General features: G+C 41.7%; 1 long non-coding RNA gene across 1 annotated transcript; it reads left to right on the top strand.

Annotated features, from left to right (window-relative positions):
• Positions 1-5: 5 nt before the first annotated feature.
• Positions 6-22,018, top strand: LOC103178772. The gene is made up of 3 exons (XR_487900.1): positions 6-56; positions 484-617; positions 21,974-22,018. It is a non-coding gene; the product is annotated as an uncharacterized LOC103178772 (long non-coding RNA).
• The last annotated feature ends 1,719 nt before the right edge of the window (positions 22,019-23,737 follow it).

The raw sequence follows: 23,737 nt of genomic DNA, 5'->3' as shown, positions 1-23,737 counted from the left end.
GCAAGAGTGGAGTGTAGAGGAGAGAGGTTTTATTTGTGAACAGATAAAATAATAATGTACTACCAATAATCCTTGAATCTGATGTAGAGATTTATCATGTCTTTGAGATGTCTCAAACTTTAAAATACAGAATATACTTTAAAGTGAATTGAATGTGTATTTCGGGGGCGAAAAGTGGCAGCCAATTGCGCACAGCAGAAATAAAGAATAATGGTCTGAATTTTCCACAATTCTTTGCGATATTAAATTCTAAGAGGAATGGATTTACAGGCTAAGGCTAGATGGAATTTTGAAAGTTCAGGAAATAGAAACGATACAGGGGTTCATGTAATTTTCAGTATTTCCTGTCATCGTGTAAATAATTATTTGACCCATCAAAACTTGTTCCTCTGCTACTTATGCAAAGTCTCGGGCAACTCCTTTCCCTGTACTCCTCACAGCTGGCCTGAAGCAGACACTTATCCAGTTCTTTTTGTTTTGAAGAAGTTAATTGCCTCAGCATCACCTGGAGAGACTGAAGAAACAGCAGGTTCACAGGCACACCTCTTGAAGATAATGAAAGGAAGATCTTGGCTCGGGACCAGAGAATGCAGCCAGCGGAGGATCTGACAGATACGGTGAGGATAAAGCTGATGTCAGCCATACTAATAAATACTGAATCGCGGTGGTGGGAGGATGGCAGAAAGTTCATGGAAACCAGGTAGTCCGTTTCACTGAGATGCTGCCCATTGGTGCAAGTGAAGCTGGATCTCACAGTGATTTAAAATCTCTTGCGTTGCAAGCGTCACGCCAGTTGCCATGGGATTGTTCGGAGGAAAAGCTGTTTGCTGGCTTGCCCCAGGAGTCAGTGCACCATGACTGGCACAGGTGATGCTCACCTCCTGCTCCACAGGATACAGGACCACTACGAGTTATTACCGCTTGCCCTCCTCTCCATTGGTGGTTAATTCAATATGCTGCTTGTTATTTTCTCTTGTTAGTCCAATATCTTTCTGCCGCTTGACATTTGGACTTGGTGTAACCTCGCACCTTTTACAAATCTTGAAAGGTGTAAGATGATGGGGTGTCGTGCGAACATGGCTGAACACAAAGGCCAATTGCCTCATTAGGGCAACAGGTTTGCCATCTCTCTGTTCCATGCTAACAGGCGATGTTTTGAAATGCTGCGATTTACACGCAGAAGCAAAGGCAAAGGTTGCAAGTGCTGGGTTTGTAATTCCTAAAGGTTCCGATTGGTGTTTTGGCAGTTTAAATAAAAATGAAGGAGGCAACTGCGTTTGAATGTTTCAGCAGCATTTTATTCCGGGATCTCGCTCAGCACCTCGGGACGTCCTCTTGACATGAAAAGCGTTATGCAAATATAATTTGTTGTTGTTGTTGCTTAATACAGTCTACATTTTTTGAGAGTCACCCGTAGATAATCCATGTCTTCCTGACGATGAAAGAACATCAGTGCTTTACAGATTTAGACTTTGGATGCAGAATTAATAATTTTAAGTTTCAAAACGGTTTCAATGACTGAGCGAGGTCTCTGCCAATAATTGCAATGTCAACAATGCAATGATGAAGATTCAGCTCAGGCAAAGTTGTTAGTTGTTTGAGTTGTTAAAAGGAACAGAGGGGAGGTGAGGAATTTATTTTCACACAGCAAGTTGTTCAGATCTGGAATGCGTTGCCTAAAAGGGTGGTGGAAGCCGACTTGATAACAACTTTTAAGAGAGAAGTAGAAAATTATTTGGGGAGGACAAGTTTGCAGGGCTATGGGGAGAGAGCAAGAGAGTAGGATTGATTTGGAAGCTCTTTTCAAAGAGCCAACACAGACAAAATGGGCCGAATGGCCTCCTTCTGTGCTGTATACTTCTATGAAAGCTCCACGTCAGTTTGTTCTCTGTATTGCAATGCCCCTCACAGCTCATGCAGTTGAAATTGATGAATTGAGGATAGCTTTAAGGTTTCGGAGTCATATGTTTTCTGATCCAACATTAAGCTGCTGGATGTATGACTAAACCCAGAAAATGAAATAACAGAGTCCTTGTGACATCCCTGTAAATGTGGAGGTGTGTGGACATACACTGATTATCTATTCCGAGTATCAATGCAGGAACCCATCACGTTACAATTGGTATAATTTTGCTTCCACAGTCGTGAAATGCCACAACAACACAACCAGTTGACTCCGAGTAGCATGGACTCCCTTCAGCTTCGCGTAACATTTAAATACTGTACGCATCGAAATAATATGAAAAGTCAGGGACACATCTGGGGAATTGTTAGTGTTCTGGTCAACAATTCCCCAGATAAAATTGGCCATTTCACTTCTTGGCTGTTTGTGGACATTGCTGTGTGAAAACTGGCTGCCACTTTCGCCTACAATACAAAAACAATATGCTTCACAGTAAGATCCTTTGAAGAGCTTTGAGATGCCTTGATGATGTGCTAACAACAACAATAATAAGATTACATTTGTATAGCGCCTTTCACGTCAGGAGGACGTCCCAAGGCGTGGGCAGTATACAGCATTTCAGACCTGATCTGGGATTGGGGGGGGGGGAGAAGGGAGGGGAATGGGGATCACTATACCAAATGCAAGGATTATTATTATTATTATTATAATGCGAATAGGTGGCTTAGGCTAAGCCCATGATGATTTCAGGCCTGTGAATTATATCGCCAGAAGTCTGTGAGCTGAGTGCTACCTGCACTCTCGATCGGGAACGATTAGGAGACCCAAGAGAGGAGCGAGTCCAGAATAACCTCAGTTAGTTGTTTGACAAACTAACAAACTGAAAGGAAGAATCCAGTTAAAAAATAACAGGAGCCTGGCGCTAGTCATTTGTGCAATTATCACATCGGTTGCCGGGCCAAAAAACAGAAAAGGGATGTCACAAATTGTGGATTCAGCAGTTTTCAGAGAATCAAAATCACTTTTGATTTGCTCGAATGCCTCTTACCAACTCCTTTGCTAATATAACACTAATGGATGTGTAGCAAGGGGAACTGGGTTAGAACTTTATCTTAATTAATAACCTTTTCAAATCCACGAACATAGACATATGTTACCATATCTGGGATACCGATATCCTTTCAATTTGATAAGCACCAAACAAAAAGCTACATTAGAGGGGGAGGGAGGAAACCTTACTCTTCTAAAATGGATGTAAGGACAGCTGTAAAACATAGATTTGTTGCTGTCAAACAAAAATAAATTCCTTTTGGCTTGAAACCAGTGAAAAGACTAGACTATAAATCACAATTTTAAAAACACAGGGCACGGAAGAAAATGGTTTTGTTTTCCAGCAAAAAGAAGTCAGGAAAGATTTGTGTGCCACAAATATCCTTGTGGGATGTTTGAATTTTGCCAGCATTTTCAGTCTCAGAGCCGTTTCAAAGGAATAATAAGAAACGGTTAAGATTATAAAGAGGTTACTTGTTTTTAATACGCTTACGGTGGAATCAATTTTTCCGAGTTAACCTGTCAGTGGAATTATCAGGGCAATACCGTGACTTGAATAAGCAGCAACACTGTGAGTTTTCTACTCCAGAGCTTGTGCGGTTAGCACTGTGCAGAGATGAAAGTCTATTAATCATTCCCAATAGAAGCCTATTGTGATTTAGCCGCTGCATTTACATTTAGTCAGCTCTGCACCGTTTGCAGTGTGGCAGATTGTGAGAGACTTTGAGACATCTTCCTTTCCTGTGGTACAGAGGAAACCCAGGCTTGGAAATCCTTTACAGACTTCTAGAGGGCGCTCAGAATTTACCCAGGTTTCTCACTTACCTGCTATTGATTTGGGATTCTTTTGAAAGACAACGGAGAGCCTCCAATATCTATTGAAATGAACGTGGCAATGCCCAGGTTATCCATTCTACTGCTGATCTGCTTTCAAAAGTGACTTGTGATCAGGACCCTCTGAGTAGGGGTTAACATACCGTGGTGGAAAATAACTGCGGTTCTTTGACTGTAATGAGTTTTCGTTAAAGCACTTGAAACTGATGCAGATGCATAAGCAAGCTGCAACTGCATAAATACCCCATGATGTGAGCAGTAAACCTAATAGCACCACATATAATTACAAATATACATATCCTCAGCAACGACACCTTAAACTTTCTAATGCTGGAGGGGGTAAGCTCAATGGTAATCATTATTTACAGCTGATATTTTAACCCAGGGCATTGAGTCTCCAGAAGGGGCAAGCAAAACAAAGCGAAGAGAGGATGGTAATATAGGCAAGAGAGAACACTACATCCATTAAAAAAAAGACATGATAGAATTGTCTGGTCTGTCAGAGCAAGAAAACAATGGGAATCGAGGGCAAGAAGTGTACATGCAAGAATGTAAATGTGTTGTTTGCTCTTTTGGGCCTCCTGGACTAGAAGAAGAGAAGTGTTTAGACAGATAAGAGAAGCCTGAAAATAGGTCAGAACATTAATCACGGGGGATTTCAATTATCCAGCTCCGACTGGGGAAAGAGCAAAGAAAAAATTAATGAGGCATACATATTTCTTGAGGTACCGGATTCCAACCTTAGTTTTTTGAAGAGCTAATATGGTCTGAGGCTATTCTGGATCTAATCTTATTAACGACACAAGGATGCAATAGAAGTAAGGATCATCGAGAATGCAGTGATCACATTCTCATTAGAATAGAAATTTTACTGAGGGTAACGAGAAGGAAGGGTGAAAAAATATTGGGCTTTCATGAGCGAAACTTTAATTGAAAGGAAAGTGATTGTAGAAAAAGTTAATTGCAACACAATACAATTATGTGTAAGAAATTTGATTTAAGAAATTGGGAAATATTTAAGGACCCACGAGCAAGGCTGTAAAATGGTCATTTAGTTCAAGGCTGCTTTGTGGGACGTTGCTGTGGCAAATTGGCCACATAAATACAAAGTGATTGCACTTTATAATAAAATCCAATGAAGCGCTTTGAGATATCTCAACGACGTGATGAAGTGCTACATCAAATTGTGACTGTTCTCACTCCTTGTTGGACTTGCGAAGTTTAATAGCGCTGTCTTGTCTTAGAATTTTACAGAGACTCGAGGATACAATCGGTAAAAACGACAGGTCTTTATTAAGACCCTAGTAACCCTAGGCTACCTTTGATGTAAGGAACCACAACAATTTAAGATATACAATGATGGGATCAAATGTAACTACCACTCAGAACTATAACAACTAGCAGCGCAATACTACATTAGTATGAAGTAATTTCAACCGACCTGAGTTGCACAGTGATCCTGTACACGTCAGTACGTACCTGCGGTGTGAGACAGTGGCAACCATGGATCATGGATGCACACTCCACCTTGCTAAGCCAGTCCGGAATCTTGGCGTCTTGTTTGACCCTCAACTATCCTTTCTACCCCACATCTGTGCCATGACCCCCTTTGCCTTCCCCCACCTCCGCTACATCGCCCTGCTCCGACACTATCTCACACCGCAGGCCACCGAAACCCTCATACATGCTTTCATTACATCGAGGCTTGACTATGCAAACTCCTTGCTTCTCGGCCTCCCCAACTCCTCCCTCCGTAGGCTGCAGATCATCCAGAACTCTGCATCCCGTGTCCTCTCCAGCACCAGGCTCCGTGACCCTATCACCCCCATCCTCACCCGACTCCATTGTCTCACTCCCCTCTACCTCTGTGACCTACTAAGCCCTACCATCCTGCCCCCTCCCTCCGCTCAGCAGGCTCCGGTTTGCTTCACATCCCACACCTTGCCTGCCCCACCATTGGCGAGTGGGCCTTCTGTCACTCTGCCCCCGCCCTCTGGAACTCCACCCTCTGCCTCGCCCCCTCCTTTGCCTCCTTCAAGACCCATCTCAAGACCCTCCTCTTCGACTGTGCTTTCAATCACCCTCCTTCCCCCCTTGTCCTCCACCCTCCCCAATCCCGACCCTCAGCTCAAGTCCGAAACACTGAGTGTTCAGCGCCTTGGGACGTCCTCCTGATGTGAAAGGCGCTGTACAAGTGTAATTTTGTCGTTGGTGTTGATTGCAAAAACAGGATAACCGTGACAAAATGCAAAGATTAGTATAATTGCAATTCATTGCAACCAAACTAAATCAGATCTAGGAGCAACGAAGGCCAATGGGATTAAAGGGGATGTAAGAGGTGGCATCAGAGATAAACAGATACAGTGCGTAAGGAATCTGTGGGAAAGCAAATCCAAGTTTCCAATCTTCCTGCCCAGACTTAGGAAAATTGGAAACTTGGATTTGCTTTCCCATTGTTAAAGTGGGTCAGTGCAAAAGTGTGGTAATGCTTCTCTCAGACTCTTTAATGGGTTGTCTCATCTTTGGACAACATCCTTGAATTCTTAAGAGCTTATTTAATTTACCTCTATATACCAGGGCAATCTTTCAACTCATTGCTTAGGTTTGTTAAGTTGCTTTCGAGTCTTCCTTCGGGTTTTAGGTTCATTTTCACAAGCATCTCAAGGCTGGTGAAGTGCTTTGTATGTCACATTACCAGCCAGGTAAGAAAAAAGCCCTCCGACACTTCGATCAGTGACATGAAACGTAACAATTTAGACATTTTCCGCGCAGAGGACGGCTAATCGGCCCATCACATCCATGGCTTTGCTACCTGTTTATTTAAGTTGTTTAATGACGGTCATTGCAACTCACTTCACACTTACTGCTTATATTCGTTTGAAAAATAAGTGAATACAAAGGAAAACATAAACCCATTGCTTTGAGCTTTGGGAAATTACAGCTTCTGGAACTGACTGCCTCCTGGCTGATCCAGATATCTCTCACCCACAGAAAGTGCAACTGAGCAGAGAGTAGCAGTTTTAAAAGATTAAGTTTATTCTCGGTACATTTTCGTCTCGTTCAAATTAATTTGTCGTTTATACCTCAAGGCACCTTGGTTCAAATTGCCGCACCCATGAGGGAGAGGGGGAGAGAGGGAATGGGAGATGAGATTAGGAGGAGCGAGTATATTCTGTGAAGTGCTTTGAGGCGTCTCAATGACATGATGCAGGGCATTATTATGTCGAACGCCGGGATTATTATAATCATTATAAATACGACACAGACTGGTTGCACTGTTTCCGTGCTGTAACGTTCTGTGCAATTCTATGTTCGCCTACAAAAACAGTCACTACGCTCAACAGTAAATGCCAGTCAAGCACTTTGAAACATTTCGACACGACTAACGAAATGCAAGCCCGTTCTGTCTTTTCCGAGTAACAGGAGGTGTAACCAAACTGCAATCTGTCACCGTCACTATATTTAATCTAGAGCCTTGCCACATCATCGGAGTCTTTACATTCCTTTCCCTTCATCAGCAGATGCCTTAAAATGTATGAGAATATACTGTAATTAAAACACACTTTTTTTTCGCTTCACAGCTGAATGGGAGCTGCAGTGTGGTCTGCCCATTAACAGACACCGTACAAAATAGCTGCGGGCAGACTGCAGGTGCCATCTGCTGTTTGTCTTTCTCTCTATTCCTGCCTTCAAATGACATTCAGCTGCACTTGCACACACCACTGCTTCTCGTTTCACTTTTATGTCTTTTGATAAATTGCAGCCGCAGACTCACAGTGTGACCCTGACCTCACAAGCCAGACCCTGACCAGGTAAAGCTAAAATCTAGGTAAATCTCCATTCCCTCTTCCTTTAACTGGGCACGGTGTCCATTTTAAGGCTAAAATCGCAAGAGATAAGTTACTTCGCCCACAATAAAAGTCACTACACTACACTACACTTTACCGTATATGCCGTGAAGCGCTTTGAGACATCTCGAAGACGTGATAAGGCGCTATATCAAATGCAAGGATTATAATTTATTTATCAGAGATCCTGATAAAGAGATCCTTTGGTCCATTTGATTTCATCCTTTCAAAATAGCCAGTCTACTGTACTCTCCCACACCTTCAGTACAGTATCAACCTGTTGCTTAAATGAATGCAGTGTCCTGGCCTTAACCACCCTTCCTGGTAACACATTGCTGTTGTTATTTACCCATTGTGTAATGAAACGTCTGTACTGAGGTTGCACTTCACAGCACTGAACCTGCATCCTCTTGTCCTGCTGTCTGAAAGGTATAATGAACACTGCAAATCATAAAAGGTTATAATTACTTTTCTTTGACGTACTCTTCTCTGGTTCTTTCAACGGCCAGAACAGTCTGCTCCAGAGGCTCCATGCTGGTCACTAGAGACGGTTGATACTGAAGTAACGTCTTACAACATGAGCTTGACTTCCTTGCATTAGATTTGATTTTAATTTGAATTAATTACTTGTTTTTTAAAGTGCAGATACAATACGTGAGGATGGCAATGCATTGCCAGCCACCCAATTGACTCTTCACTGTTTATTAACTTGCTTAATCATTTCCAAGACAGCTTACCAGGAAGGCATGTATTTGCCATCAATTGGGATCTGACCATTTGCTTTAACTTCCACTTCCAAAATCCTTATCTTTTCCAAATGACAGTTCAATGTGTTAATACAATTTCAACAAAACAATTCACTCACAAAATGGAACTTGCATCAAGTTGCTTGGCCTAAAATGAAGAAATACTTTGCTTTGAATTTCAAAGTGCATTCATTCATCGCTGTGGGTAATAGGACTATTGCAGGTATTTAATAATGAGAGGTAATATTTTACCCAGAAACAAGAAAATCCGTGACTCAGTCGATTTAAATAATTTTTTAGCCTTGAATTGTTGCTTGGTTTGAAAAAAAGTAAGACCCAAATAAAGTAGCAATGTATAAAATAATGGATAAATAAGCCTCAGGCTTAATAATACCCTATCGAACCTTAAGTAGAAATGTTTTAAGCATACCCTTTTATTATTGCTTTTCTACCAGTCTGGGAAGGATCTTTTACTCTGAAGCAACCCAAACGTAAAATTAAGACTGACATTGAATAATTACAATGTAGGTTTTTTTTTAGTAAATCTAAAGCACAGTTGATTACACTTAAACGACTATTCGAAAAGTATTTCTAAGGGAACGGAGCTCAGAAAAACATTTCCAATTGAAGTGAGAGAAATTCATCCAGCCTTGTTGAATATCTTCAGCTCAAAACATAAATAAGAACATAGAAAAGCACAAAATCAGAAAAGGCTCTTTATTCTTTCCATCAAACCTCTGTTTTCTGCAGACAATGCACAACAATGTACGACACATACTCTCATGGACTTAACTCCCAAACATTTCATCTTCTGAGGCAACATTCTGCCTAAGTGCTCCATCATTCAAAAACGTTATTGCAGTGACTCTCAATACATTCATCCGTCTTCATATTTAATTTAACATTATTCAGACCTGAGTGGCACAGATCATTGTGCCCTGCATACCATTCAATCATCTCAATTATCCTTTGTCTCCCAAATGCCATTTCCAACCAGATATTTTACAGTCTTTCTTGCGTTAATCTATATAACTTCAACTCCTTTAATGGTAGTCTGGTTCACATATGCGCCACTGAGTGGGGAGAAAATACAGCTTCTATTCCATAGTCTCACTTGAGGCTTGTAAATTGAACATCTAGCTCTATTGACCCAGGATAAGTAGATAGATTGTTCATATCTTCATCAACTAAAGCTCCCTGACATTCACAACCTGAATCCTTTTTGAACAGATAATACAATTCTATGATTCTCTAAGTTTGCAGGGCTATGGGGAGAGAGCGGGGGAGTGGGATTGATTTGGAAAAGCTCTTTTCAAAGAGCAGACACAGATATGATGGGCCGAATAGCCTCCTTCTGTGGTGTATGATTCTCTGATTTTAATAGCGTACATGGCTGGTTCCTTAAATTCTACCCACTGAAACTGAACCAGTTTCTTTAGTTCAATTTTCCCTTGAAGCTTATGAGAGAACGTAAGACTCAAGTCTTGCCATTAGTTGTAGTTAGCATCTGTTTAAAAGCTGATCTGCACAAGTCATGAGCTGACTGATGAAGTAAAGCCAAATGTGCTGTTTAAGTTAAATTGATAGTGTCTGCCATGTGGAATGAATTGGACAAAACCCCTGCTCAAGTAAACACATTAATGTAGAATTGTATAGCCATGCTGTCTAGCCAGGTTTTGTTAATATTGTACATTAATTTTCCATTAGAGTCAAGAAAAGGGCATTAAATCTAAAACTAGAACAGACAGCATTATGGTAGCACCATAATGATACTGTTGTTAGGTTGCTTAATCCAGGCAATGCATCTTGTTGGTATTTTAATTGTCGAGAAGGCATAATGTTATGCCGTGTACCCATTTTCGGTGTGATGTTATATGTGAACACATTGCCAGCTCTGTTACTGTATGCCTGAATCAATGCATGACAGTTATGATCTTGCACGTATCTATGAGGAATTATTGTGAACTGTAGTGACTGTGTATTTATTTGTAGGTGAAACTGAGTAACCAATAGTTCTCCACATATTTTTAATCGGCAACGCATAGACATGCAGCTGTTAAATAGTTAAATAATAGTTCTACAAAAGAACCATTATTTTCTCATTATTTTCATTATCTCCCCTCTCCCCGGCCACTCCTCCCACATACCCATCCTATCCTATCCTCCTCGGTTAGGCTGGATGCATTGTTTGACAAAGACATCTCCGTGGATGCAGTGAATGGTGCTGTTCCACTAACATGGTGCCAAGTGCACCTGAACAAGTGCCAGAAACAACAGGCTGTGTCTTGCTGGTTTTCTGATAGCTGATTTGCCAGGTGACGAGCTAACATTATTGAAACTCATTCTCCAGAGGATGTCCACGCACAAACAATCAGTCCCGAATGCATTGACTTGAAGTCCCATGCTCTAAGTAACGGGCACATCGTTCCAGTTTCAGCCAATAGTTTTCGTTATGTGTAACGACTCTACTTTTATAATTATCATAATTATTATTGTTTAATTAACGACAATAACACATTACATTTGTACAGCGTCTTTCACGTCGAGACGATGTCCCAAGGTCCTGAAATGTATTATTAATAAAAAAAGTTATTATTAATGATACTCTTACAATTATCATTTACTACAAGGTTCGATTGTTATAAAAATTGGCACATTACATGTATGTTGACTAGTGAATTAATCCTGGCACCTAAACAGTGCCTCCAACTCTGCTCCTGCATCCCACACTTCATTTTATGATATCTTAAATAATTTATGTTGACGATAAACTGCTATTATAAAATACATGAGGATCAACCGTATAGTTCTTTAAACTGCTAAGATCAGAAACAATCAGTTGGTGGATTATAATGATCCATTCACCAAACAAACAGTGTCAGCAAAAGCAATACGGCTAACGTTTACATGTACTGCAACAGAATTTCTCCTCTGAATTCTTCATTGATTTTTAGTTACCTTTAATCCCAAGTTGTCTGTGACACATGCTGTCAAGAAAAATGAACGAATTGGCTTTGGCAGGTGTCTGACACATGCAGAGATCCATCGCCATGCTTAAAAGTATCCAAAGCAACTAGGCCACCTACGCATGGAAGTTTCCCTGTGTCTGGAAAGAATATGAACTCTCTCCCTGTAGGGACGCACCCTGCTTACCTAATTCCGGAAAGTATTAGGGCCTGGTTGACGATAGGCGAGGCTTTGGGCTCCGAGAGCGTTGCTGGAGTTTAACCGACTAAAATCACACAGTTTCTCTCACTCCTTGTCCGGCGAGCACCATCTGTACCTTGTGTGACAACAAGGATAAGTGCCGCTGACTATTGCCAAGCAAGACCAAGGGTTTAATTGGTAGTGAGACACGTTCAACGAGTGTCCTGTTTTCCTTACTCTCTGCTGTCAAATTGAGATCATTGGCCCATGCTAAATTTATGAGTTTTGAAACTTTTCTTTTTTTTAAAAAAAATATCGGCCGGTACAGTGAGTCTTTCAATTTGAGCCGATGGTTCCGTTTGGCTCTTCCCAATTGTTACTGGAGCTGAAGGCCATTAAGAAGTCATTTGAGTGGACACGAACAGAGCTCCCTCTTCCTTTGCTTACATAGCAATGCTGGTCTAGTTGGAGCTCCCCACCCTCATCGTTACTCAATGCTGTCAAGAGTACTGCATCGCATCGATAGATGCAGGGTAAAAGTAGCATAAGTGCCCTTCATCCTCATTAACCAGGTTTCGTGAGTGCCACAAGATTTCATTACCCAAGATTATTCTTTCCACTGAATCTCATTAATCAAATGGGTGGCTGCCATTGATCCTCATTAACCAAATGACCACGTGTCACTGACTTGTATTAACAAAGAATACAAATGCCGCTGATTCTCATTAATCATGGGTTTAAGTGTAACTGAGTTTCGTTAACTAACAGTATGAATGTCACAAACTTTAGCCAACTGTAATTCCTGTGGCTCAAACTTCTGAATTGCCGCTTAAAATTCAGTGGCACGTGTTAATAATCACAGTAAAGACATTATCAAAATAATCATCATCATAATAATCTTTGCATCTGATGTAGTGTACCTGTAGCACTGAAACGTCTGGGAGTAATTGCTGTTAAGTTTATTGGCTGTCTTTGTAGGTAAATGCTGCAGACAACTTACTTTTGCCAGTCGGTCACAGATCAGTGATATAGTTCTTCTTATGGAACTAATGAGTAGTATAATATCCCTGTTTTCATATAATGCAGAGACTTTATATAGAAACTTCCATTGAACCAGTTGTTTCTGTTTACTTAACAGTGATTTCCCTCCCCCCTGACCTGTCTAGAGTAAACACTTCTGGATGATGTTCCTTATGTCCAGCCTTGCAGAACACTGACTGAGAAATTAGTTATTTGTCCTAATTATTTTTCTCAATGTTCCTAAAATCTAGGCCAGTTCAGGTTATTCACAGAATATCCAAATCTGGTCCTATTTAGTCATTGAGACAAACAGAGCTGTCTTTGACCAGAGACTATTGATGATATTCTACTTGTTCACTTCCACGAGATTGAATGATAAATATAGCTCCCATTATCACAATTTTTTAAAAAAAAACACCCAATATTTTAACAACCTGTTCGGGTACACTTTTCATACAGTATTTCCTTAGCCTACAGATGTTTAATTGGCAGGCTACAGGAATTTCCAGCGCAAGTGCACTTTAGCTCATGATAGGATTTTATGAGCTTAGAGATCACAAAAGTGGTTTGGAATTGGATGAAGAATTCCCTTTGGCATCAAATGAGTCCAGTGTCCTGACTTCAGTCGTGTCCTGGTGACCTGTTCCAGTTGTTATTTACCCTCAGAGGTAACTAAATTCTTCCGAGTGGCAGTCCTGAAATTATCCTTTTTTAATCCTATACCTGTGTGTCTTTGTTCTGCTGTCACGCTGCATCCTAAAGTTTACTTTCTGAGTTTACTTTTCTCAATCCCATTTAAAATCTTATTACTTGCCTTTACAAGGTCCCCTCCGAGACTTTTCAAACAGAAAGATAAATAAAGCAGGTCACCATTCTATGTCGATAACAGGAAACCATTGCTCTTGATTTGTTGTCATTTATCTTGTGCTTACCAATTCCAGCTGGTAAAACAGACATCAAAACCAGCTATTGATTGATTGTCGTAAAGACCTTTTTTTGCACGTGTGGTTACGCAGCATTCATTCGATTCAGTGTTTAAAAGGGATACATTTGGGAAGTAAGGATATTAAAGCTTACAGAGAAAAGATGAGAATATGGAATTAAAAGATATGGATTTGTTTAATAAAGTGGAGTAAAAAGCGTGATGTACCGTGGAGTGCTGTAGCGTAGTAGTTAGCGAGCTCGCCTCTGAAGCAAGAGGACCCAGGTTCTATTCCCGGGTAGGGCGAAACCGTAGGCAAGTTTCCTTACTCCTCTATTTACCGAGCAGTAAGTAGTCGACTGGCAGATTGCTTTCTGGGAGTAATAATCCCTCCACCAAAAAAAAGAAAAAAAAATTGGTTCTCAATCCACGACTGTTTTAAGGATTATTATAATTATTATTATTACCGAATGACCTACTCTTCTTGCTGTTTTCTTCCGGGGGTCTTGCCATGCATCAATCAGCAAAACTAGCCACCTCTCTAATACTTGTTTACAAGGGGGAATATCCCCTCTTCACAAAGGCCTCTTGTCAGCGAGGAAAACGACATTGAAATGTTGTAACATCAGCACATCAATACCACAAGTACATTTGCATGTGTTTCTGAGGTAAACGAGAGATGTTTTCAATTTAAATAAGATTCTAAAGCTGGAGCTTGGAATGCAAAATAGCCTATAATAAAGTTGGTTGGAATTGGGGGCAGAATATTGTTTAGTAAACACTGTACTTTTACTAGTACATTTGTTTAGCAGATAAATGCAGCCGTGAAGTACTCGGAGACGTCCTGACGTCATGATTAGGCCCTTTATCAAAGTATATAATTTACACAGTTTATTTGCAAGGATTATTATTACTATCATTTATGAGACTGAGTGTAGCATTGAAGTATCAGCCTATGGAGTTTCTGCCTATACTTAATGGCTAAACCCCTTTCATGTCAAATACAACAGTGTTTGAACAATTGCCTCAGGTGTGATCCTGCAGCTCTAGTGTAACGTTCTTGGACATTGTATGCTAGTTAAGGCCCTGAGTAATAAAGAGTGGAATGATAAATGAGCTAAACGCTGCCAGCGTTGTAAGAAATATGCAAAGAAGTAAACTCTCCAAATTCACTGTTATGAATATTCATGTTTAACTTTTGTTTGCTTTGTATCCTGGCCAACAATCCACCAGATAAGATTATTTATTCCCTGTTCGGGGGGCATTGCAGTACGCAAAATTGGCTGCCAAATATACAGTGACTGCATTGCATTGTAAAATAATAATCCTTGCATTTAATGTAGCGCCTTATCACGTCTTTGCGACGTCTCAAAGTGCTTCACAGAATATACTGTAAAATGAATTGACAGTATATTTTGTGACCGAAACAAAGTCTGAAGTGGTTTAATCCTTGCATTTTTTTTTTTTGATATAGCGCTTTATATAGCGGTTTAAGACATCCTCTCGATGTGATAAGGCACCATATCAAATGTAAGGCTTATTCTTATTATTCTATCCCAAATCAGGCGCACGTATTTATAGGAATGTTTTGTGACTTGACAGTTGTTTCGTGACAAAGAAAGAACGATTGTTTTAGCACCGCACCGAACATTACAAAGTGTTTGCTCCAGGGTGGAAACTGGATAAACACAAACCTGATTCCAAACATCAAGATTCTGGGCAAATTAGCAATGCATTTATTATCAGGACTCAGCTATAATGGTTCTCTTGGCAATCATCCAAGATCGCTGGAGAAAGCATCAGTGAAAATCCTAGACAATGTCGTAGCTAAACAGGAGTCATAGAGGCAACAATAACTTGCATTTATAAATTTATATATATAGCCCCCTCCACCTTGAATGTCGCGGAGCACTTCACTATGATGGGGTGAGCGAGGGGCATCATGACAATAGACATGGTCGAAGAGGTGGGATTTTAAGGACGGGTAGAGTCCAGTAGCATAGTGGTTAGCATGCTCGCCTCGCAAGCAAGAGGACCTGGGTGCTATATCATACGCAACTATTATAATTATTATAGAGAGGTGTTGAGAGAGAGGAGTAGAGGGAGGGAGGGAGGTCAGAGATCAAGGGCAGGTTGCTGAAGGATTGGCCACTGATGGTGGCACAGACTGAGCAGGGGGTGTGGACCAGCCCGCATTTGCTGAGTGGACGGGTTGGAGGGGGTGGGAGAGTAGGAGTGCAGTGGGAGATGGTCACAGAGATAGGGAGGTGCTACAGCACGAAGAGGTTTATAGGTGAAGGCAAGGCGCTGAAAGTCGATATTCATTGAAAAGCCGAGGGAAGTAAAAAAAAACACGTTACAAATGCCAAAAATAAACAGAGGATGAGAGAGGAATTGATCCCCTGGATAACTAAACTGCAATACGGTGTCTGTCTGCAGAGTCCTCGAATATCACAATCTGAGGCTGTCCAGGGGTATGAGGGGGATGAATGGACGACTGTGTCCCTGATTCGTTTTTGCTCCTGAGATGTCTGCTGGTCACCACAGCCACGCTGTCTCCACAGGACATAGGCCAGATCCTGAAGAACACATTGAAAAGGAGCAGGACAGAGGGCACAGCGAGCTGCTCACGCTGCTCCACTTGAAAAGAATTTATTGTCGGCTGTATTCAAGAGTTAGTTGCTGACAAGAGAGATGTATCACTAGCATTAGCCAAACATAATTGACCATCAATTTCTCTTGCCATACTAAATTGCAATCAGTCAACTATGTTTGGCCATGGCATTAGCCCCTTTCACCGGCACCAGCCAATATATAGATCAGAGAGCCAGCACTTTATAATTATTTTAGATTAGATTTGTGTTTCAGATCAATTCTCGTTTTAGGCTTTTACATGTGCCTTCGTAAGGTTATAGATGGGGCTCGCGGGTAAAATGACCGAAAATGCATCTTTTCAGAAAGAGTGAGTATTTTTTCTCACATTGATCTAGAAGTGTATTCTTCCGGAAACTTAATGCTTTGTTGGCTATGTTGTTACTTAATTTTCCCGTTGAACGAAAACTTGGAGTAAAATGTTAGTTGAAGCGTCTTTCGCAGCAATTATTCAGGTTAATTCAACAAACTCACACCCATAATAAGGCTACTTTAGATAAAGTGCCCTTCATTTAAGGTCCAGCGAGCACCTTTGTTTATTAATGACAGTTTGTGGTTGAACTGATTGTGTTAATGACCGTGTAGCGTTGGAGTGACTGTGTTAATTGCTGTGTAATGTTCAAGAGAACAGGATTCGATTAATGTAGTGCACGGCTTAAAGTTTAAGGGCAGTGGATGTTACAGTGAATAGATGATATTATTCCATCTTCAAAGCTAAAAAAAGGGTTTAAAATAAATAGTGGCCACCTGCATGCAAATTATTCTTCGGAAAATTCTTGGAGCGTTTTGTACGTCCTTTCAAATCGTTTCGACCTAAAGGGAAACAAGTGCTTCCTGCAGCTGTCAGGGTTTAACAAACCGAATCAGAAATATCGCACACAGATAACATTGTAATCGTCAGACTGAATGAATGGAATGGAATTAGTAATGTTTGATAATCTGTTCCATGTGATGACTAAACACTTGAAATTCTCCTAATTTCCCTCCAATATTTCCTATAATGGTAATTAATAAGAATTGCATTTGATACAGCGCTTTATCACGTTGTTGAAACCTCTCAAAAGCTCTTCACAGGATGTAGTGACGGTCTATTTGTAGCCAGTTTTGCGCACAGCAATGTCCCACAAACATCCATAAAGTGAGTGACCAATTTTATTTGGGAGATTGGTGGCCAGGACACCGGGTGAAATTCCTTTCTCTTTTCGAACAGTGCCAAGGGATCTTTAATATCCACCTGAACAGGCAGAGATAGGAACTTGGTATAACATCATTGGATGTCTTTAATATTAAAGACATCATTGGATGACTTTAATATTTTTGCTATCGTAAGCTTAATGTTTTAATCAAATATCTTTCATATTGCTAGCGTCCAGCAGAGAGATATTGTGAGATACAACGTGCATTTTCAGTACAAGCACTGAATAGTCATGAAGTTCTAGCCTCAGTTTTGAAATCAAGGTGTTGTGCTTGGAAAAGTTACTCTGTTTTATGTGGCTTCCCGACAGCTTGTTTCAATGGCATTCAGAGGACTGATTGTAACAAGCGGTGGCAACAGATATAATCTCAGACCGAGGTAAGATAAAGAGCGCTGTTTGCCTGAAGTTTACCGGGCTGCCACGCTGGGGATTTGGAAGCACTCATCCAAAATGGCACAACCCAAGGGGATAAAAAGGAGCCACCAATTGCGGGATGAAAGGCACGAGCTGCAGATTTGCAGAAGCTGTGTATATGTACAGTGCGAGAACCATTTCTGTGTCTCTTTCCTAATGGCTGTCGAAGTGTGGCTGCCATGGCAACGCACATTGGATCAAACCAGTAATTTTATGAACATGGGTAAGATTGAGTTTGAAGTTAAAGGTTTACCTATTTTATTGACTGCCTCCAATGGCAATTGCCTGCATTGTGTTTAACCCTCTACAGAGTACAGCACCGCTGTTGTATACATATCTAATTAACAGACAAAGACTTTCATTCTGTTTGCGCTGCATTTGAATAGCTGCTTCTTATATTTTATACAGTGAACCACTGTTTGCTCGTTACATAAAAAAAACAACCGGAGCTTTTAGAATAATGAGCACCGTGTGTTTGATTTGTTTTGAGCTCCTTTTATACGATTTTCATGTTGTAAACCAATCCATTTCGATGTAAGACACGGGAATGAAAGGGGTAATTGGAGGAGATTACGTTAAAATAAAACATACATTTGTTTCGTGTGTTTTGTAATTAAATTTGCTACTTGGTAAACGCGGTGCGGGTTTGAACCTGGGCGTGCAGTGGTATAGGTAGGGAGACTTGCCGTAGCAACCTGCTGCGGTTAGGGACGGTAGAATTCAATGTCACATCTGTGGAGTGTCCTGCTGACGCGAAAGGTGCTATACAAATGTAATTCATTGTTGTTGTAATTCATTTCGTATTCAGCCGAGCGCTGCCAGACACGGAGGGAACGATTAGGGCAAAGATTTCAGAAGATCTGTGAGGGTGTGATGACGGAGTGACACGAAAGAGACACTTTTGTGAAAATGTTGGCGACAGCTTCGTTGACCGGCCAGAGTCAGATGAAGTGGGGAGGGGGGGGGGTGGTGGGGTGGGGGTATGTACAGACCTAATCCAGGGAGCAAACTTGACTCGAAAACATGATAAGGCGCTATATCAAATGCAAGGATTATTATTATTATTATTTAGTCACAAAGTAAGACTGCCAGTTTTACGCAGGGACAGATGTTTTTTTCCCCTGAAGCAGTCAATTAGAAATTCCATTTTCTTTTGAAAATATCTTCTCCTCTCTCTCCTCCCCTCTTCCCCCACTCCTGCCTTAACTACTCTGCCCATTCCCTCTCTCCCATCACCTCCCCTCCCCTCTTTCCTTCCCGTTCCTCCCTCCCTTCTCCCTCCTCAGAAAAAGAAATACCTCAGAATATATTGTGCGGAAGCAACGATTTCAATGGCAATGATATTTGATTTGTGTTGTTTGTATAGTGAGCACCTTGGCATTAATTTGGACATCAGGTGAACCATGAGGAAGATAATAAGACTGTGACTGACAGTATCGCCCTTTAAAAGTGACTGTCTTCGCCAGCGAGGGTTGACGAATTGTATTAGAGAAGAATCAAAACCCACAATGTTACGTGTGAAGCAATTCTTTGCCTCTGTCAGTATGCCATGATCAAAAGAATAACTATTTGTCATGCTCTAATAGCTTGATACAAATCCGAAGTAAATCAGACATTCCTGTCTAAACGCATTTGCCCACCCCAAATTAAGTAGCTCGAGGGAATATATTGTCTTTGTTGATTAACAGGTGAATGCGTTTGAGCAACAAGAGTAAAGCCAGGCAGTTACAGTTCCTACACTACATTAACTCTCCTCTAACTCTATTTAGGAGTAATGTAATGCGGATGATGTTTTCTTCCAGAATGTTTAGCTCGCTTTAAACCTCAGGCAATATTATGATACAGAATCAGTTTTCATGCCTTTATCATCTGCTTTATCATTAGGATGATGAGCCATTGCAACAGCGTGAGGTTTCCAAATGGAGCAGTAAAGAGGTCTGATTGCCAATTTCCAACCCAACACTGACATCACCCAGTTCTCATGTAACAAAAACAAAGTCATTCCCAACTCCTTCAGAAGCCCTTCTGCCATGATCGCTGACTGACGGCTGAAAATAGTTCATTGTATTAATTTATTTATTACTTGTGTAAATCCTAGGAGTTAGAATTCAAGGTCAAGGCTTGAAGCTTTAAGGCTTCAAAGGAGGTGGAAAGTCAACCCTGTGCCTGAAAAACACAGAAAGCTCCTCTTAGGACTTGCTGGCAAGATCGATGTTGTGGGCTCCGGTCCAACTGGATGCTGCTTCTGCCCATCATCCTGCCAAGAAGTACAAATCAGAAAGCTCCTGTCTGACAAAAGACCATTGCTCCGTGTGGATGGTGCCTCCTTGTCTATGCTTTGGAATCAAATCGGCAACAACAGAAAAAATGTCTATAGTCTATATCTAAGGGCTGATATTTCTGGTGGTGGACAATCACAAAAGTTATTAACTTAAGTTAAAGTGGAGTGATTATAGGGAAAGGTAAATGTTAGTGAAAGTCTCAAATGCTTTCACTTCTAGACTGCAGGTTGAATTACAAATATAATAATAATAATAATCTTTGCATTTAATATGGTGCCTTATCATGTCTTCAAAGCGCTTCACGGAATATACTGTCAAGTGGATTGACTGTGTATTTTTATATAAATAATATCATAAATTCAAGATTGCAATACAAAAGTGGGCTCTTGTAACTATCCACAGTCACTCACGGGATTTCTGTGCATTTTTGATCCAGTCATGTCAGCACCCAGCGACGTGTTACAATTCATAATTTCGTTATTATGGTTCATTATATTATGTAACAGATGCTATGAAGTTATAGGCTATGACCTGGGGAAATCTGCCAATGCTTATAAACTGCCTGAGCTGTTGGTTGTTTACATTATCATCAAAGTACAACAGTGTTGCCTGCACTTAGCTCTAAATTCACCAGGCATTTGGGCTCAGCACTGTGGCCTCTCTGGACATCCTCTACTGCCTTCACTGTGACATCTGCGACTGCTGTCCCAGAACAGCCCCCGAGGCTCCCACCTTCCTCTCGCGCCCCCATCCCGTAGGAATAAAACATCCTCTCTACTGCTATCGACTCTTCACTCTCCAATCCCCTTCCCCCTGCCCCGCCATTCTCCCTCCTAGCTGGTACGCTCACTACATCTATGTAAAGTGCTTCGAGATGTTCTCCCTTAGTGAAAGGCGTTTTTTTTAAAAAAATCCTTGTATTAGACACGGCGCCTTATCATGTCTCAAAGAGTTTCACAGAATATACCGTAAAGTGAAGTGGCTGTGCATTTCGTGCGTGAAACGCGGCAGCCAATTGTGCTAAACAGTCGTTTTAATGACTTTTTATGACAAACTCACTATATATCGTGTTATATATATTATATATATATGTCAGTGTAGTGTTGCTCACTGCAGTTTGCATAAGAAATAAGATGCCTCTGGTTCCTCAGTGTCGAATGAAGATTCTGCTCGCGGAGATCGATTTCAGAAACCTCCACTTTGTGTGCACTCCTCAGGTCTTCACCCTGTGACATGATATGATACATGATAGGATGATATGATATATAGATATATATATGCACAGGAGTCCTGAGTGGGGAGCCAAGGTCAGTGGAGCAAATACATGAGCTGCACGTTCCACAAACAAAGTCCCTGCGTGAAGTCTCAGCGCACTCACAGCGCACGGTGTCGACAAGCATTTTATTTTAAAGAGACAAAAGGCTCCTTAACCCCTATCAGATCGTTGGTCGAGTAGCATTCAAACGACTATACGGTCCTATTGCTGCTTTGCACGATGGAAGGTTGCAATGCTCCGAAACCGTTTCCATGACGATGCCTCCCAATTGAAGGTAAGATCAATATCAGTTTTGAAATGAATTCAAATGTACAGGAACCCAGATCAGGAATGTAGGAACCGAGCAGGGGAATCGTGTGGTTTTTTTTTCCCTCTAAAAACACCAAAGCGATCAGATTCATTGTATTTGGTGATTCGTCTAACTGGAGTGAATACGACAGCTACATTTTACCTTTGGAACAGATCGTCTCTTTGTCTTCACCAAGTCCAAAACGAAGACTGCAATTACTTCAAATGACCCCAGATCAGTCTTGACACTAAACAGCCACAGGAATAATAAGGATTGGATTGTACACTCATCTCTAGTGGACGGGGAAATACAGACAAATCACCACAATAAACCATCTAGAATTGGCCACATATTCACTCCATTGAGCACTAACACATTCACTTTTCTTTCACAGTTCTACTCAATCGGAATTTGCTTGAAGATCCAACCAGCCACAAGGGACCGAATACTCACTGAACTGATCCACCTCTCTGGACTACCGAGTATTGAATCAAACTCGTGTATTTAAAAATGTTGCAGTCGTTCCACGCTGTGCCATCAGTCACAGATGATTCAGTCACGGGAGGCAAGGCAGTGAATATAGCAAACCAAGGACACAGGACATTTCTGAATTCTGAGAATGAGCAGAGTTCTGGCAGCACAAGGATATTCCAGCCCTCTGCACATCAAACACCTTTCATTTCAAAGCGTAGAATCTAAATAGAATTTGACTTAACTTTTGAACATCTGCGGTTAGACAATACACTTCAACAACAACAACAACAACAAGATTGCATTTATAGAGCGCTTTTCACATCGGGAGGACGTCCCAAGGCGCTGGACGGTTGGGTCGGGACCCGAGCATTGGGGGGAACTGGTCAGGGTGAGGGGAGGGAAGGGAGGGAGCGAGGAGGGGATAGAGAGTCGAGAGGGGAGGTGAAGGCACGGTTGAAGAGAAAAGGCATGGTTGAATTCACAGTAATTAAGCACTCTGGGGCGCAACCGTGCCTGAGAGGGTGCTCTATAAATGAAAGCTGTTGTTGCTGTTACTGTTAAGCTCTTTGAGACCTTTCAACATGATGAAGTGCGATATCAAATGCAAGGATTATTTTTCATTATTATTATTAAATGTAAAATGCCTGGTTGGCTTTTCATATTGGCTTGTTGTTCGTTCCAGATTTGTGTGAACTGAATAACCATGCAACAACAACAACAACCAAATTACATTTATATAGCGCCTTTCATGTCGGGAGGACGTCCCAAAGCGCTGGACAGACAGAGTTATGGACGCGAGCTGGAGGTCGGGGTGGGAGAGGGTGGAGGGCAGGGCGGGGAATCAGGGAGATGGAAAGCACGGTCGAAGAGGAAGGTCTTGAGATGGATCTTGAAGGTGGCGAGGGAGGGGGCGAAGCGGAGGGACTGTGGGATGGAGTTTCAGAGCATGGGGCCAGAGCGTCAGAAAGCCTGCCCGCCGATAGTGGGGCAAGCGAGGCGGGGGATGTGAATCAGGCCAGAGCTCGCTGAGTAGAGGGAGCGAGCAGGATGGTAGGGGGTTAGGAGGTCCAGAGGTAGGGGGGAACAAGACCATGGAGGGCTTTGAAGGTGAGAACCAGGATCTTGAACTGTATCCTCTGTGTGATGGGAAGCCAGTGGAGTCGGGCGAGGATGGGGGTGATAGGGTCACGGAGCCTAGTTCAGGAGAGGAGACGAGGTATAGAGTTCTGAATGATTTGCTGTCTGTGGAGGGAGGAGTTGGGGAGGCCGACAAGCAATGAGTTTGCATAGTTGAGCCTCGATGTTATGAATCGAGACGCTCTGAGATGCCGTCCGGTGTGGAAGGCGCTATATAAATCCAAGTTGTTGTTGTTGAATGCGTGAATGAGGGTTTCGGAGGCCCGCGGTGTGAGATAGTGTCGGAGCAGGGTGATGTTGCGGAGGTGGGGGGAAGGCAGAGCGGGTCATGGCACAGATGTGGGGCAGAAAGGATAGTTGAGGGTCAACCAACATCCCAAGGTTATGGATTGGCTTAGTAAGCTTCAACATTTTGTTAGCTTGTTACCTGTCTGTGATACTGATTCCTCTTTACCCCCATATTGTTTCAAAGATGCTGTTAGTTCTGCTTGTCACATTGGAACAGTGTTAATGGGAATCTCACATAAACTGGAAGGCATTCGGCGCA

This window comes from Callorhinchus milii, unplaced genomic scaffold (genome assembly GCF_018977255.1).
Source record: "Callorhinchus milii isolate IMCB2004 unplaced genomic scaffold, IMCB_Cmil_1.0 Scaffold16, whole genome shotgun sequence".
NCBI classification, from domain to species: Eukaryota; Metazoa; Chordata; class Chondrichthyes; order Chimaeriformes; family Callorhinchidae; genus Callorhinchus; species Callorhinchus milii.
Note: the sequence above shows the minus strand (reverse complement) of the source record. Positions and strands in the feature narration are given on the sequence as shown.